The sequence below is a fragment of the Lissotriton helveticus genome, chromosome 2_1 (genome assembly GCF_964261635.1).
Source record: "Lissotriton helveticus chromosome 2_1, aLisHel1.1, whole genome shotgun sequence".
Taxonomy (NCBI): domain Eukaryota; kingdom Metazoa; phylum Chordata; class Amphibia; order Caudata; family Salamandridae; genus Lissotriton; species Lissotriton helveticus.
Window position 1 is genome coordinate 1,515,600,827 of NC_136059.1, and position 15,394 is coordinate 1,515,616,220.

The 15,394-nt window shown below is 55.1% G+C and overlaps 1 protein-coding gene across 2 annotated transcripts in view; it reads right to left on the minus strand.

Annotated features, from left to right (window-relative positions):
* The window catches only part of LOC144818737 (uncharacterized), a 110,009-nt gene that overhangs the window by 81,243 nt on the left and 13,372 nt on the right, over nucleotides 1–15,394 (minus strand). The gene's annotated exons all lie outside the window — the stretch shown is intronic.

The window sequence follows — 15,394 nt, forward strand, 5'->3', positions numbered from 1 at the left end:
TTTTAGCTATTGGCATTGTAAATGACAATGCGTTTTATTTATGTTTTAAAAACGAAAACAAAAATAAAAGGCATTGGTATTTTCAATGTTAATTGCTCAAACTTCCGTAAATGTGAGACCTATTGCATTGCAAATGCTTGTTTTTAATTGGGGCCTGCAGGCTCTACTGCAGCGCACAAAGAGATGCCAGTTCGATTTACGGCAGAGGTCCCCTTTTGTCAACAGTGCACTGTTTGCTAAGCTCCCAGGAAAACTCCTCTTCGGGTTAAGCGCAGAGATGTTTGTTTTACCAAATCCGCCATTTTAAGTTTGACAACACAGAAGCTTAGACGTCTTTTTTCTCAGCATTAAACTGCTTTCAACTCTTGTGCTGTTCTTTAACCGACCAGTATTTTGTTACAAAAACCTGCCATGACAACAAGACAAAGTCCATACATAATTTCAAAATTATATTTCATACTTAAACTAGAGAACATTATTTTGACTATGAGTATTGGATAGCAACATTTGGCGTGCTAAGTCTTTCAATGGTTTGTGATGAAAATTTGAAGCAGAGTAGTTTTAATTCTCCAACAGTTTTGTCATAATTAGATTGAGTCTGTCCACGTTACTAAATACTTTGCAATAAAAGCACAAGTTACTACTTGTGTAACAATATATCTGTAAGAGACATTAGTTAGTGATAGATTTCTTACCTTAGAATATCCCCAGGCGTCAGACTGGATCCGGAAATTTTTTGAGTAGCAGTACCCATGCGCGTCGGTAGGCGTCGTCCGCGACTCCGCGTCCGTCGTTGGCGTCGTGGGCGCCGTGATGACGTCGTCGGAGTATATAGATGCCACCTCCGCTGACGACAGTTCTTATACACAGCTTTTCCGCGCCAGAAACGCAGAACCATGATAAAAACCAACACTGGTGCCATGAAACTAGGGTCCTGAAAGGGGATGACCTTAACCCTAGATATCGGTTCGCAGAACGTGGAGGATGGGTGGGTCGGTAAGGAATCTATCACTAACTAATGTCTCTTACAGATATATCGTTACACAAGTAGTAAAAGATTCCTTACCTTAGAATAGATACCCCAGCAATACCAACCCCGGTGGTGGGTCTGCGAACCAATAATCACACCAGAAAATCCTGGAGGACGGAACGGCCAAAGAAGCCATCCCTCCGGACTTGGCTGTCCAGGCAGTAGTGCCTTGCGAACGTGTGCAGCGAGGCCCACGTAGCTGCCTGACAAATGTCCTGCAAGGGGACTCCCCGGCCCAGGGCAGTAGTAGTTGCCGTGGCCCGAGTGGAATGGGCCCTCAGCCCAACAGGAGGTTCCTTTTTAGCCAAAGAGTAGCATGCCTGGATGCACAACACGATCCACCCAGAGATGTTCCGCTTGTGCACCACCCGTGCCTTCTTAGCGCCCACGTAACCAACAAAGAGTTGGTCATCCACCCGGAACTGGCGTGTGCGATCCAGATAGAACGAGAGCGCACGCCTTGGGTCCAGACGGCGGAGCCTCTCTTCCTCTTTCGAGCGATGCGGAGGCGGAAAGAAGGTGGGCAAGGTGATGGACTGCCCGATGTGGAAGGCTGTGATTACCTTGGGCAGGAAAGAGGGTCTTGTCCGCAACACAACCTTGTCCGAATGGACAGAAAGGAATGGCCCAGGGGTTATTGTTTATAATAAAGGAGAACACTCTTCATCCAGTTTTCTGATAAATTTGTGCATCATAAACCACGGTGCTCCAACTAATGAGGCCGGTGTAGATGTGGCTTAAAACAAATGGAATTTAGACGATTTGGTGTAAATTAGTGGAAGTGAAAAACCTAACTATTTACATAACGGATTGAATTTATGCTTCGGGGTGCGGATACATGTGTTCCAATCCCGGCCAATTTGGCTTCCATTTTTTAAAAAATGTCAAGAGAATCTTTGCTTTTGAAGAATTTGCAGGGCTTAAAAAATAAACCTCTCAAAATCGGAAACTCTACATTCACAATGACTAACCTATGCATAGGCTAACACAAATTTTAGAAATATTGGAATTAATATGCCAAAGAATTCTGCGAAGTATTCGAAGGGCTTACAAAATAAATGTTTCAAAATCACAAACTCATTCACAACACCTAATTAAATCATATATATATATATATTCACTGAAAAAAACATAAGTTTCACACCAGTTATAGTTAGCTGGAAATTTTACTGGCATAAAACCATTGAAATTCCCACGTTATAGTTAGTTGGACTCACTATAACTTGCGCGTGCAATGCACTGCTGATGACGTCACATATTACATCACTCATGACATGGTCAGGCGTGTGCGATCCAAGTAGAATGAGAGCGCACGTTTTGGGTCCAGACGGTGGAGCCGCTCTTCCTCTTTAGAGGGGTGCAGTGGCGGAAAGAAGGTTGGCAAGGTGATGGACTGCCCGATGTGGAAGGCTGTGACGACCTTGGGCAGGAAATATGGCTTAGTACGCAACACAACCTTGTCTGGATGGACAGAAAGGAAAGGAGGAGTACAAGAAAGGGCCTGGAGCTCACTCACTCTCCTGGCAGAGGTGATGGCAACCAGGAAAGCAGTCTTCAGAGTAAGAAGGCGGAGAGGACAGTTGTGAAGTGGCTCAAAGGGAGCGCACATCAGAAACGTAAGAACAAGGTTCAAGTCCCACTGAGGCATCACAAACGGAACAGGAGGGAACGTGTGTGTGATGCCTTTAAGAAATCTATTTACAATAGGGAACTTGAACAAAGAAGGTTGATCAGGCAGCCTCAGAAAGGCTGAAAGGGCAGAAAGGCTGAAAGGGCAGAAAGGCTGAAAGGGCAGAAAGGTAGCCCTTGATAGTGCCCAGAGCAGAGCCCTGCTGGGAAAGAGAAAGAAGGAAGAGGAGAACCTCTTAAAGAGGGGCAGAAAGTGGATCAACAGCCTTTGCTGTGCACCATGCCACAAATCTGTTCCACCTGCAGGCGTATACCGACTTTGTGGAGGGACGTCTGGCTGCCAGAATGATATTACAGACTTCAGGAGGCAAGTCAAATGGCCTCAACTGTCGCCGCTCAATCTCCAAGCATGGAGGTGGAGACTGGACAGGTTCGGGTGGAGGACCGTCCCCTGCTGCTGCGACAGAAGGTCCTCCTGAAGAGGCAGACGAACCGGGGGATCGACTGACATACTGAGTAGCTCTGGATACCAGTACCTTAGTGCCCAGTCCGGAGCCACAAGGATGACTTGGGCCCGGTCGCGCTTGATCTTCTTCAGCACTCTGGGCAGAAGTGGTATAGGCGGAAACGCGTACAATAGACCGCAACTCCACTCGCGACGAAAAGCGTCTCCGAGCGAGTGCCGCCTTGGAAATTCCAACGCGCAGAACAGATGACATTGCGCGTTCTCTTCTGTGGCGAATAGATCTAACCAAGGCTCTCCCCATTGCCGAAAGAGGCCTTGCGCCACGTCCGAGTTCAGACGCTATTCGTGATCCATCATGCACCGACGGCTGAGCTCGTCTGCCCTGGCGTTCAGAGAACCGGCCAGATGTTGAGCCACCAGGGTCACGCCCTGGCGTTCCAGCCATTGCCAGAGGCGCAGAACCTCCTGGCAAAGGGTCCACGACCCCACCCCGCCCTGTTTGTTGCAGTACCACATGGCGGTGGTGTTGTCCGTGAACACCTGCACTACACTCCCCCGGACAGAGGGGAGGAATGCCTTCAGTGCTAGACGAATCGCCCGTAACTCAAACAGGTTGATGAGGAGCCGGGCCTCCGCCGGAGACCAGAGGCCTCTGATCTCTGCCTCTCCCATGTGGCCTCCCCAGCCCTGGAGGGACGCGTCCGTCACCACTACGTGCTCCGGTTGGGGAAGGGAGAAGGATCTGCCGCTGACCCAATCGCGGTCCGTGAGCCACCACTGCAGCTGTCTCGCAGTGCCCTCCGAGATCAGGACCTGGTCGGACAGGTTGCCTTGATGCTGGGCCCACTGAAACTTCAGGTCCCACTGCAGAGCCTGCATCCGCCACCTGGCGTGATGCACCAGTAGGATGCAGGAGGCCATCAGCCCCAGAAGCCGCAGCGTCAACCTGACCGAGACCCGGGATAACGGCTGAAAGATGGGAATCAGAGCCTGAATATCCTGGACCCGCTGTTCGGGTGGATAAACCCGAAACCGCGCAGAGTGTAGAACCGCTCCGATGAAGAGGAGCTTCTGAGAGGGGCACAGGTGTGACTTTGGCACATTGATGGAGAACCCCAGCTGGTGCAGGAGATCTGCCGTAGTCTGGAGGTGGCTGACGACTGTCTGGGGCGAGCCCGCCTTCAACAGCCAGTCGTCGAGGTAGGGGAAGACTGAAACCCCTCACCTGCGCAGATGAGCTGCGACCACCGCCATCACATTTGTGAACACCCGTGGGGCGCTGGTAAGGCCGAAGGGGAGCACGGTATACTGAAAGTGCTCGTGGCCTACCGTGAACCGCAGGTAGCGCCGGTGGGCCGGCAGGAAGGGGATGTGGAAATAAGCGTCCTGCAAGTCCAACGCTACCATCCAGTCTCCTGGATCCAGGGCAGCTAAGACCTGAGCCAGTGTCAGCATCTTGAACTTCTCCTTCCGGAGGAAGCCGTTGACGTTCCGTAGGTCCAAGATAGGGGGTAGGCCCCCTTTGCCCTTCTTGGGTACCAGAAAGTAGTGGGAGTAGCAACCACACCCTACTTCTGGCCCAGGAACGCGCTCGATGGCCCCCTTGGCCAAGAAGGCCGTAACTTCCTCCTGCAGAAGTCACAAATGATCCCCCGATACACGGTGGTTCTGCGGTGGCATGGCTGGAGGAGTCGCCTCGAAGGGGAGGGAGTAGCCCCTTCGGACGATCTGCAGCACCCACCTGTCCGTCGTGACAGTGCGCCAGTGGAGGAGGTGATGGCGAACCCTGTCCCCCACTGGCGTCACATGGGCCTGAAAGCACGGACTAGGAGGGTTTTGAGGCGCATGCTGCAGGGGAAGGTGTGGACTGACCTCGCTGTTGTCCCCGACCGCCGCCACGGCGGGTTCCACGGCCGCCACCGCGTTACCCTGCGGAGCGTGGCTGGCAGCACTTGTGGGTACACCCCTCCCGTGGCCACGAAAGGAGTGAAAGGCAGCCGATTGCTGGCGCAGGGCCGAGAGGCCAAAGGACTTGGCCGTAGCTCTGGAGTCCTTAAAGCGCTCAAGCGCATGGTCTGCCTTGTCGCCAAAAAGGCGACGGCCATCAAACGGCATGTCCATCAGAGTGTTTTGGACATCGGCCGAAAAATTGGCGGACCTGAACCAGGCATGGCGTCTGACCGCCACCGTCGTTGCCATCGCTCTACCCAGTGAGTCGGTGGTATCCAGCCCACACCGGATAGAATATCTGGCTGCATCCCGGCCTTCCACAAGGGCTTGGCCGAGTTTGGCCCGTACCTCCATCGGACACTCTGGCAGCACTTCCGCAACCGTATCCCACAGAGAGTGAGTGTAGCGGCCCAAGAGGCATGCGGTGTTAAAAGACCGCAGTCCCAGACTAAGGGAGGAGAAGATCTTTTTACCATACTGCTCGTACCTCTTGGATTCCCTGTCCGGCGGAGCCGACGGGAATGCGGTCTGGGAATTGGAGGCCTGGATGACCAGGCTCTCGGGGGTGGGGTGGGTGGACAGGAAACATGGGTCGCCCGGGGCCAGGCGGTGGCGTCTGGCCATGTTCCTATCTACGGGAGAACCCGTAGCGGGCTTGGACCAAGTGCCCAAAAGAACGTCGATTAAGGCCTCATTAAACGGCAGCAGAGGCTCGACTGAGCATGACTGCGGCTTAAGGACCTCGGTGAGGAGGTTAGTCCTCACGGCCGCGACGGGGAGCTCAAGGCCCAAGGCCTTGGCCGCCCTCATCAACACCACACTATAGGTTGCCCCCTCCTCCGTAGCCACGGTAGGAGGCGAGACAAAGCCAGTGTCAGGCGAAGTGTCTATACCACTGGCCTCCCCAAGTTCACCTGCCCAGTCCTCTTGAGACTGGCATTCACGTGTCAGAGGGTCCTCAGACCCCTCCCAATCCTCCTCATCACCCATCTCCTGGTACTCAGGGTTATCAAAGAAAGGGGCCGGTTGATGGAAAGTGAAGTCTCCGAACGGCGTCGGAAGCGGCGCTCTGCGGCGCCACTTCGGCGCCGGAACCGGGTCGAGGAAGGCGTCGGGGACGGCGCCGCCCGAGGACGGCGCCGCCCGAGGACGGCGCCTGGGGTGACACCTGAGGGACCGGCGCCGAGGAGGTCGTTAGGTCCACCGGCGACGACCCGGATCCGGAACCGGATCCAGCGGAGCCCTGCGGCGCCGGGCCCGAAGGCGCCGGCGGCGTCGGAGCCGAAGCACCCGACGGCGTCGGGACCGAAGCCCCCGATCCGCTAGGACCCCCAGATGGGTCCACTGGGCCCGAAGGCGCCGCAGAGCCCGTCGGAGGAGAGAGGGACCTCATGGCCATGAGGAACCGCTCGATCTCCCCCGGCGTCGCGTTAGGCCCAGGGACCGGAGGGTATGAGGCTGGACGCGGCGCCTGCGACTCCGACGGAGCCACGTGGGCGGTGCCACCTGAACACCCGGCCGCGTCGCGCGGGCGTCGGGGGGAGTAGGAAGACCGATGACGTCTCTTCGACTTCTTATGCTTACCTGACGACTTCGACCCTGAGGTGTGATGTCGACTCCCAGAGCTATGATGGCTCCGCTCCCACGACCGGTCCCTCGACCTCCGTCCGGACCGGGACCTCTCTCGGCGCGGGGCCGACTGCCGGAGTTCGAGTCGCTTACGGGACCGCTCCCGTCTAGCTTTCGAAGTCAGGGCCCGGCAGTCGGAACAGGTCTTGTCGTCGTGGTCGGCGCCGAGACAGTGGAGACCCCGACGCTGAGGGTCCGTGACCGACATCAGCCGGTCGCAATCCTCACAGGGCTTAAAACCAGGCATCCCTACCGGCACCGATCGGAGTCGAAGACTCGAAAAAGGATGATCAAAAAGTTTTAGTCAAAAAGTGACTAAGGTACCACTTTTTCCGGATCTGCGCTGCTGGCGCGGAAAAAAGAAGTACTGACGTCAGCACGCGGAGGCGGCGTCTAAGTACTCCGACGACGTCATCACGGCGCCCACGACGCGGACGACGGATGCGGAGCCGCAGACGACGCCTACCGACGCGCAAGGGTACTGCTACGCGAAGATTTCCGGATCCAGTCTGACGCCTGGGGATATTTTAAGGTAAGGAATCTATCACTAACGTGTCTCTTTCAGATAGTTATAGACGGTCCATAGAATAACATGGGCTGGCACTCAGGCAAGCCTGGGGTTAGCAGCTCCATAATGGTACCGCCTAAATATGTCATGTTTGGTATCAAACAACGTACCTCATCACCCTTAACAAAAATGTAATTTTGAGGACAATGTGGCATGCACTCAGGTGGCTACCTTAGAGGTTGCCCACCTGGTTGCTCCAGCCTTTCCTGTGCTCTGGCTGCCAGCCCTCAGTTGCTGCCACCAAGACCCATTTCCAGGAGGTGTGAACTCACCCAGGCGTCAACAACAATAGCCTAGACATGAAAGAGGTCACACCTCCCTCCCTTCCTGATAGGATGGCTAGTGAAGTGGCACATCAAGGCAGTGTGCTTCAAAGGCTGCACCGCTGTAATATGCAACCAGGCTGCCTCCTAAAGGAGGAAACATCCCTCACTTTGCCCAAGGCCCATTTATACCCTGGTAGGCAGGAAAATGATGCATTCATGAGGTGTACACCCCCAGAAGACTAGCCACACCTCTAGGGTGGGCTACCTGGTCTGTACAGTGAAGGAAGACTTGTGCCATTTTAAAAAGTGGTAGAATAGAGGAATGCAGGTAGAAAAGGTGACCTACACCACTGAATGTGGTCACCTGAGGGGCAGATTAGCCACTGGGGCTTGTAGCCCATTGGCCACTTGCACCCACACCACTTACGCCACTATATCTAGGATTTATGGGTTACCCCTGACACCAGAACCTCAGTTCTGATCTGACTTGCAACAAGGAAAAAAGAAGAGACCCGTGTAGGAAGCTGACTCTGTATATACTATACCAAAGTGAGGTATAGTATGCACAGAGTCCAGTGGAACCCCAAAGGTAGGCAGAGGTAAAGTTAGATAGCACCTTACTGTCTATTTGTGGTAGTGTGGTCGAGCAGTAAGGCAGTATCAGAGGACAGTGTTATGCATTTGTTCTACACACTCAATCAGCAAATGAATTAACATACTCAAAGACTGAACTTCAGACCAATTGTTTTTGTATAAAAATATTCTTTTAGTTTTTTTAATTTTCTAGAACCAAGCAAGCCTGGCACAAGTAAGCAATACATACTTTACAGTAGTAATGCAGTTTATAAGCAGTTTGAATTGTAATTGTATGCACATACTTACAGTATGGTTGCAGAGAAATGCAATACTTTGTAAATACAGTACATAGACTTGAATAGGCTTTTCAGTAAAATTACAGGTAAGTAACACTTTAGATTACTTTTCTTACTCAGAGTAGTATACCTGGATACTACTCTTAAATAGAACAATTTTAAAGAATTTCTTTAGGTTTTCAAACTCCACACTTCGAAACTTTTCCAAGAAAAACAGTCAATGTTATCATATGGAGGAAAATAGTGTTATCGGTTTTGAGGTAAGTATTTGGTAGTGGGAGTTGAAGTTCTGGGGGTAGACTCCGGTGTTCCCCAGGGTCAAGGATGCACTCTAGTTACACCCTCAGCGGCACTAGGGCGGCTGGGTGCAGAATGCTGGGGCCCAATGTTATCCAATGGGGGATAGGGGGCCTCCGGTTGGTGTTGCTCACAAGCAGGCCACTTGGTTGTGGGAGCCAAGCTCCTGGTGTTAGGCTCAGGGCAAAGGGGGGTCCGATTTAGCACACAAAGTGCACCTGGAGGGATTTTCAATGGGGATTTTCGGTTTTGGTTTTCATCTGCAGGCTTGTGCCAGCAAGGCTTCCAGAAGGAACCAACAGCTGGGCAGGTAAGTTAGTGGGCTCGGGATGTAGGTGCACCTCGGGTTCTTTTCTCCAGGGCGGATGGATGCAGGGGTGTCTTTTGAGGTCGGATTTCACCTTACCGGGCAACTCGCGGTTGGGAGAGGTCTCTGTGCAGAGGCTGCAGGCAACGTCGGGGAGTCCTGGAGGGGTCAACCCACAGAGGACTCGGACTCTGGAGCACTGGGGGACCTCACTGGGACCGGTGGGCCACTCGAACTCGGGACATAGGCGATGGGTGCAGTGGTGGTTCCAGGCGTCGGTTTCTTTTTCCTCAGCAGGCTCAGAGTCTTTCTTTGGTGTGTCTTCTGAACAGAGCTGCTGTTCACAGGAGAACCGGTCTTTGTTGAAGGCAGTCAGTCCTCCCAGGGGTTCTGGAGGTTGCTGGCTCCAGGACAAGCAGATTTTTGGTGCAGGATCTCTGGAAACTGCAGATGGGCCGGTAGGGCTGGGGCCAAGTCAGTTGATCTCTGCAGTCTTCTCTTCTGAGCGTCTTCTTTCGTCCTTTTTTCTTCTTAGGTTGTGGGAATCCGCTTTCTTGGTCCAGGGCTGCCCCCTAAATACTGTATTTAGGGGGCATTTTAGGGGTCTCGAGGTCAGTCGCCAATGTGCTACTGACCTTAGGGTGACTACACCATTGGTGTGCTCACCCCACGTGGGGGAGTGAGCACAATCCCTAATCCCGATTGGGGAGTGCCTGCCATCTGCAAGATGGCGGAAACTGAAGAGAGGGCTTCACCTCACCTTCCCACCTGAGGGGTGGAGTTAGCAGAGGTGGGCACACCTTCTGGGCTGGCTAGTTTTTCCCGCCTGTCTTCCCACTGAAAAGAAGGGGAGACAGGAAGGGAACCTGCTCCTGATAGTAGGGAAGGCTGGGGGTCGCATTACAAAGGCTGCCAAGCCTTTGAAGCTCCCCTGCCACAGATGGCTCTTCCTGGCTCAGGGAGCAAAGGCGCCCACCCTAGGGGTCCAGAAGCACAAGTTACTTACCTTCGGTAACAATATGTCTGTAAGAAACAGTAGTTAGTATTAGATTCCTTACCTTAGAATATCCCCAGGCGTCAGACTGGATCCGGAAACGTTTGCGTAGCAGTACCCTTGTGCGTTGGTAGGTGTCGCCTGCGGCTCCACGTCTGTCGTCGGCGTCGTTGGCGCCGGGATGACGTTGCCGGAGTACTTAGACGCCGCCCTCGCGCGCTGACGTTAGTTCTTATACACAGCTTTTCCGTGCCAGAAATGCAGAGCCATGATAAAAACAACACTGGTGCCATGAAACTAGGGCCCTGAAAGGGTATTACCTTAACCCTAGATATCGGTTCGCAGAACGTGGAGGATGGGTGGGGCGGTAAGGAATCTAATACTAACTACTGTTTCTTACAGATATATCGTTACCGAAGGTAAGTAACTTGTGCATCTGAAAGAAACAGGTTAGTATTAGATTCCTTACCTTAGAATAGATACCCCAGCAATAACAACCCCGGTGGTGGGTCTGCGAACCAATAATCACACCAGAAAGTCCTGGAGGACAGAACGGCCAAAGAAGCCATCCCTCCGGACTTGGCTGTCCAGGCAGTAGTGTCTTGTGAACGTGTGCAGCGAGGCCCATGTAGCTGCCTGACAGATGTCCTGCAAGGGGACTCCCCGGCCGAGGGCAGTAGTAGTCGCCGTGGCCCGAGTGGAATGGGCCCTCAGCCCAACAGGAGGCTCTTTCTTAGCCAAAGAGTAGCATGCCTTGATGCACAACACGACCCACCAAGAGATGGTCCGTTTGTGCACCGCCCGTCCCTTCTTAGCGCCCACGTAACCAACAAAGAGTTGGTCATCCACCCGGAACTGTGGCGTATACCGACTTTGTGGAGGGACGCCTGGCTGCCAGAATCACATTACAAACTTCAGGAGGCCAGTCAAATGGCCTCAACTGTCGCCGCTCAATCTCTAAGCATGGAGGTGGAGACTGGACAGGTTCGGGTGGAGGACCGTCCCCTGCTGCTGCGACAGAAGGTCCTCCTGAAGAGGCAGACGAATCGCGGGATCGACAGACATGCTGAGTAGCTCGGGATACCAGTATCTTCGTGCCGAGTCCGGAGCCACAAGGATGACTTGGGCCCGGTCACACCTGATCTTCTTCAGCACTCTGGGCAGAAGTGGTATAGGCGGAAAGGCATACAACAGACCGCAGCTCCACTCGCGACGAAAAGCGTCTCAGAGCGAGTGCGGCCTTGGAAATTGCAACGCGCAGAACTGATGACATTGCGCATTCTCTTCTGTGGCGAATAGATCTAACCAAGGCTCTACCCACTGCTGAAAGAGGCCTTGCGCCACGTCCGAGTTCAGACACCATTCGTGATCCATCATGCACTGATGGCTGAGTTCGTCCGCCCTGGCGCTCAGGGAACCTGCCAGGTGTTGAACCACCAGGGTCACGCCCTGATGTTCCAGCCACTGCCAGAGGCGCAGAGCCTCCTGGCATAGGGTCCACGACCCCACCCCGCCCTGTTTGTTGCAGTACCACATGGCGGTGGTGTCGTCCATGAACACCTGCACTACACTCCCCCGGACAGAGGGGAGGAATGCCTTCAGTGCAAGCCGGATCGCCTGCAGCTCCAGAAGGTTGATGTGGAGCCGGGACTCCGCCGGAGACCAGAGGCCTCTGATCTCCGCCTCTCCCATGTGGCCCCCCCAGCCCTGGAGGGACGCGTCTGTCACAACTACATGCTCCGGTTGGGGTAGGGAGAGGGATCTGCCGCTGACCCAATCGCGGTCCGTGAGCCACCACTGCAACTGTCTTGCAGTGCCCTCCGAGATCAAGACATGGTCGAACTGGTTGCTCTGATGCTGGGCCCTCTGAAACTTCAGGTCCCACTGCAGAGCCCGCATCCGCCACCTGGCGTGATGCATCAGAAGGATGCAGGAGGCCATCAGCCCCAGAAGCCGCAGCGTCAACCTGACCGAGACTCGGGATAACGGCTGAAAGATCGGAATCAGAGCCTGAATATCCCGAACCCGCTGTTTGGGAGGATAAACCCGAAACTGGGCAGAGTGTAGAACTGCTCCGATGAAGGGAAGCTTCTGAGAGGGACACAAATGTGACTTCGGCACATTGATGGAGAACCCCAGCAGGTGCAGGAGGTTGGCCGTAGTCTGGAGGTGGCGGACGACTGTCTGGGGCGAGCCCGCCTTCAACAACCAGTCGTCGAGGTAGGGGAATACTGAAACCCATAACCTGCGCAGATGAGCTGCGACCACCGCCATCACTTTCGTGAACACCCGTGGGGCGCTGGTAAGGCCGAAGGGGAGCACGGTAAACTGAAAGTGCTCGTGGCCTACCGTGAACCGCAGGTAACGCCGGTGGGACGGCAGGACGGGAATATGAAAATAAGCGTCCTGCAAGTCCAACGCTACCATCCAGTCTCCCAGGTCCAGGGCAGCTAAGACCTGAGCCAGTGTCAGCATCTTGAACTTCTCCTTCCGGAGAAAGCCTTTGGCATTCCGCAGGTCCAAGATAGGGCATAGGCCCCCTTTGCCCTTCTCGGGTACCAGAAAGTAGTGGGAGTAACAACCACACCCTACTTCTGGCCCAGGAACGCGCTCGATGGCCCCCTTGGCCAAGAGGACCGTAACTTCCTCTTGTAGAAGTTTCAAGTGATCCCCCGACACGCGGTGGTACTGCAGTGGCGTGGCTGGAGGGGATGCCTCGAAGGGGAGAGAGTAGCCCCTTCGGATGATTTGCAGCACCCACCTGTCCGATGTGACAGTGCGCCAGTGGAGGTGGTGATGGCGAACCCTGCCCCCCACTGGCGTCACATGGGCCTGAAAGCTCGGACAAGGAGGGTTTTGAGGCGGATGCTGCAGGGGCAGGTGTGGACTGGCCTCGCCGTTGTCCCCGACCGCCGCCACAGCGGTTTCCACGTCCGCCACCGCGCTGGATGGTAGTCTGCGGCTCGCAGCTGGCAGGACGTGTGGGGGCGCCCCTTCCTTGGCCACGAAAGGAGCGAAAGGCAGCCGTTTGCTGGCGCGGGGCCGAGAGGCCCAAGGACTTGGCCGTAGCCCTGGAGTCCTTAAAGCACTCAAACGCATGGTCTGCCTTGTCGCCAAAGAGGCGACGGCCATCAAACGGCATGTCCATAAGGGTGTTTTTTGGACATCAGCCGAAAAGTTGGCGGACCTCAACCAGGCGTGCCGATGAATCGCCAACGTCGTTGCCATTGGTCTGCCCAGTGAGTCTGTGGTATCCAGCCCACACCGGATGGAATACCGTGCCGCATCTCAACCCTCCGCAAGGGCTTGGGCGAGTTTAGTCCGGACCTCCTCCGGACATTGTGGCAGCACGTCCGCAACCGTGTCACACAGAGAGTGGGTGTAACGGCCCAAGAGGCACGCGGTGTTGACTGACCGCAACCCCAAATTCAGGGAGGAGAATACCTTTTTCCCGTATTGCTCGTACCTCTTGGATTCCCGATCGGGGGAGCCGTCGGGAATGCGGACTGGGAGTTAGAAGCCTGGATGACCAGGCTCTCTGGGGTGGGGTGGGTGGACAGGAAGCAAGGATCGCCCGGAGCCGGGCGGTGGCGCCTGGCCACCTTCCTATCTACAGGCGGACCTGTAGCGGGCTTGGACCAAGTGCCCAGAAGAACGTCTGACAAGGCCTCATTAAACAGCAGCAGAGGCTCGGCCGAGCTTGCCTGCGGTTTAAGGACCTAATTGAGGAGGTTAGTCCTCACGGCCGCGACAGGGAGCTCAAGGCCCAAGCCCTTGGCAGCCCGCGTCAGCACCACACTATAGGCAGCCCCCTCCTCCGTAGCCACGGTAGGAGAGGAGACAAAACCAGTGTCTGGAGAAGTGTTCAGACCACTGGCCCCCCAAGCTCACCTGTCCAGTCCTGAGAAGACTGGCACCCACGTGCCAGAGGGTCCTCGGACCCCTCCCAATCCCCCCTCGCCACCCATCTCCTGATACTCAGGCTCAAAGGATGAGGCCGGGTCACAGAAATCGAAATCTCCCATCAGCGTCGAGAGTGGCGCCGCTCCGACGCCGGACCCGAATCGAGGGTAGGACCAGGGACAACGTCGTCCTGGGACGGGGCCGGAGGCGACAACCTGGGGGCCCGTGAGGTCGTAAGGTCGACCGAAGTCGCCGACGTCGCCGGGGCCGAAGCAATCGGCCCGCTTGGGGACCTAGTCGGGCCGCTTGGCCTGAAGGCGCCACGGAACCCGACGGAGGAGCGGGCGACCTCATGGCCATGAGGAAGGCCTCGATCTCCTCCAGAGTCACGTTCTGCCCAGGGACCGGCGGGTAGGGAGCAGGCCGCGACGTCTGCGGCTCCGGCGGAGCCGCGGGGCGGTGTCGCCCGAGCCCCCGTCCGCGTTGCGCGAGCGTCGGGGGGAGTCAGAAGAGCGATGACGCCGCTTTGACTTCTTGTGCCTCTTACCTGAGGACTTCGAGCCTGAAGACTGGTGACGACTCCCGGAGCTATGATGACTCCGGTCCCTCAACCTCCTCGCGGACCGGGACCTCGAGCAGCGCGGGCCGACTGCTGGAGCTCGAGTCGCTTGCGGGACCCCATCTAACTTTGGACGTTAGGTCCCGGCAGTCGGAACAGGACTTGTCGTCATGGTCGGGGCCTAGACAGTGAAGGCACCGGCGATGGGGGTCGGTAACCGACATCAGTCGGTTGCAGTCAACGCAGGGTTTGAACCTGGACATCCCTACCGACACCGTCGGAGTCGAGCGACTTCGAAAGATGATCAAAAAGGATCGAAAAAGTTAGTCAAAAATTGACTACGGGTACAACTTTTTCCGGATCTGCGCTTGCTGGCAGCAGAAAAAAGAAGAACTAACGTCAGCACGCGAGGGCGGCGCCTAAGTACTCCGACGACGTCATCACGGCGCCCACGACGCCGACGACGGACACGGAGCCGCAGACGACGCCTACCGACGCGCAAGGGTACTGCTACGCAAAGGTTTCCGGATCCTGTCTGACGCCTGGGGATATTCTAAGGTAAGGAATCTAATACTAACCTGTTTCTTTCAGATACATGTCTTGTGGTGGCAGGCTGGTGTGTACCTAAGATGTCCTCTGTGTGCATTTTTCATTAAATCCCACACTGGCATCAGTGGGGGTTTAATGTGCTGAGCAGTTTGATACCAAACTTCCTAGTTTTCAGATTAGCCGTTATTGTGCTGTAGGGTTCGTAATGACAAATTCCCAGCACCATATACTCTTAATGGCAGCACTGCACTTACCATGTCTAAGAATGGACTTAGACACTGTAGGTGTACATGGCTCATGCACCTGTACCCTCACCACTGGTATAGGGCACCCAGCTAGAGGGGTGACTAATTTATGCCAGGGCAGTGGGTTGTA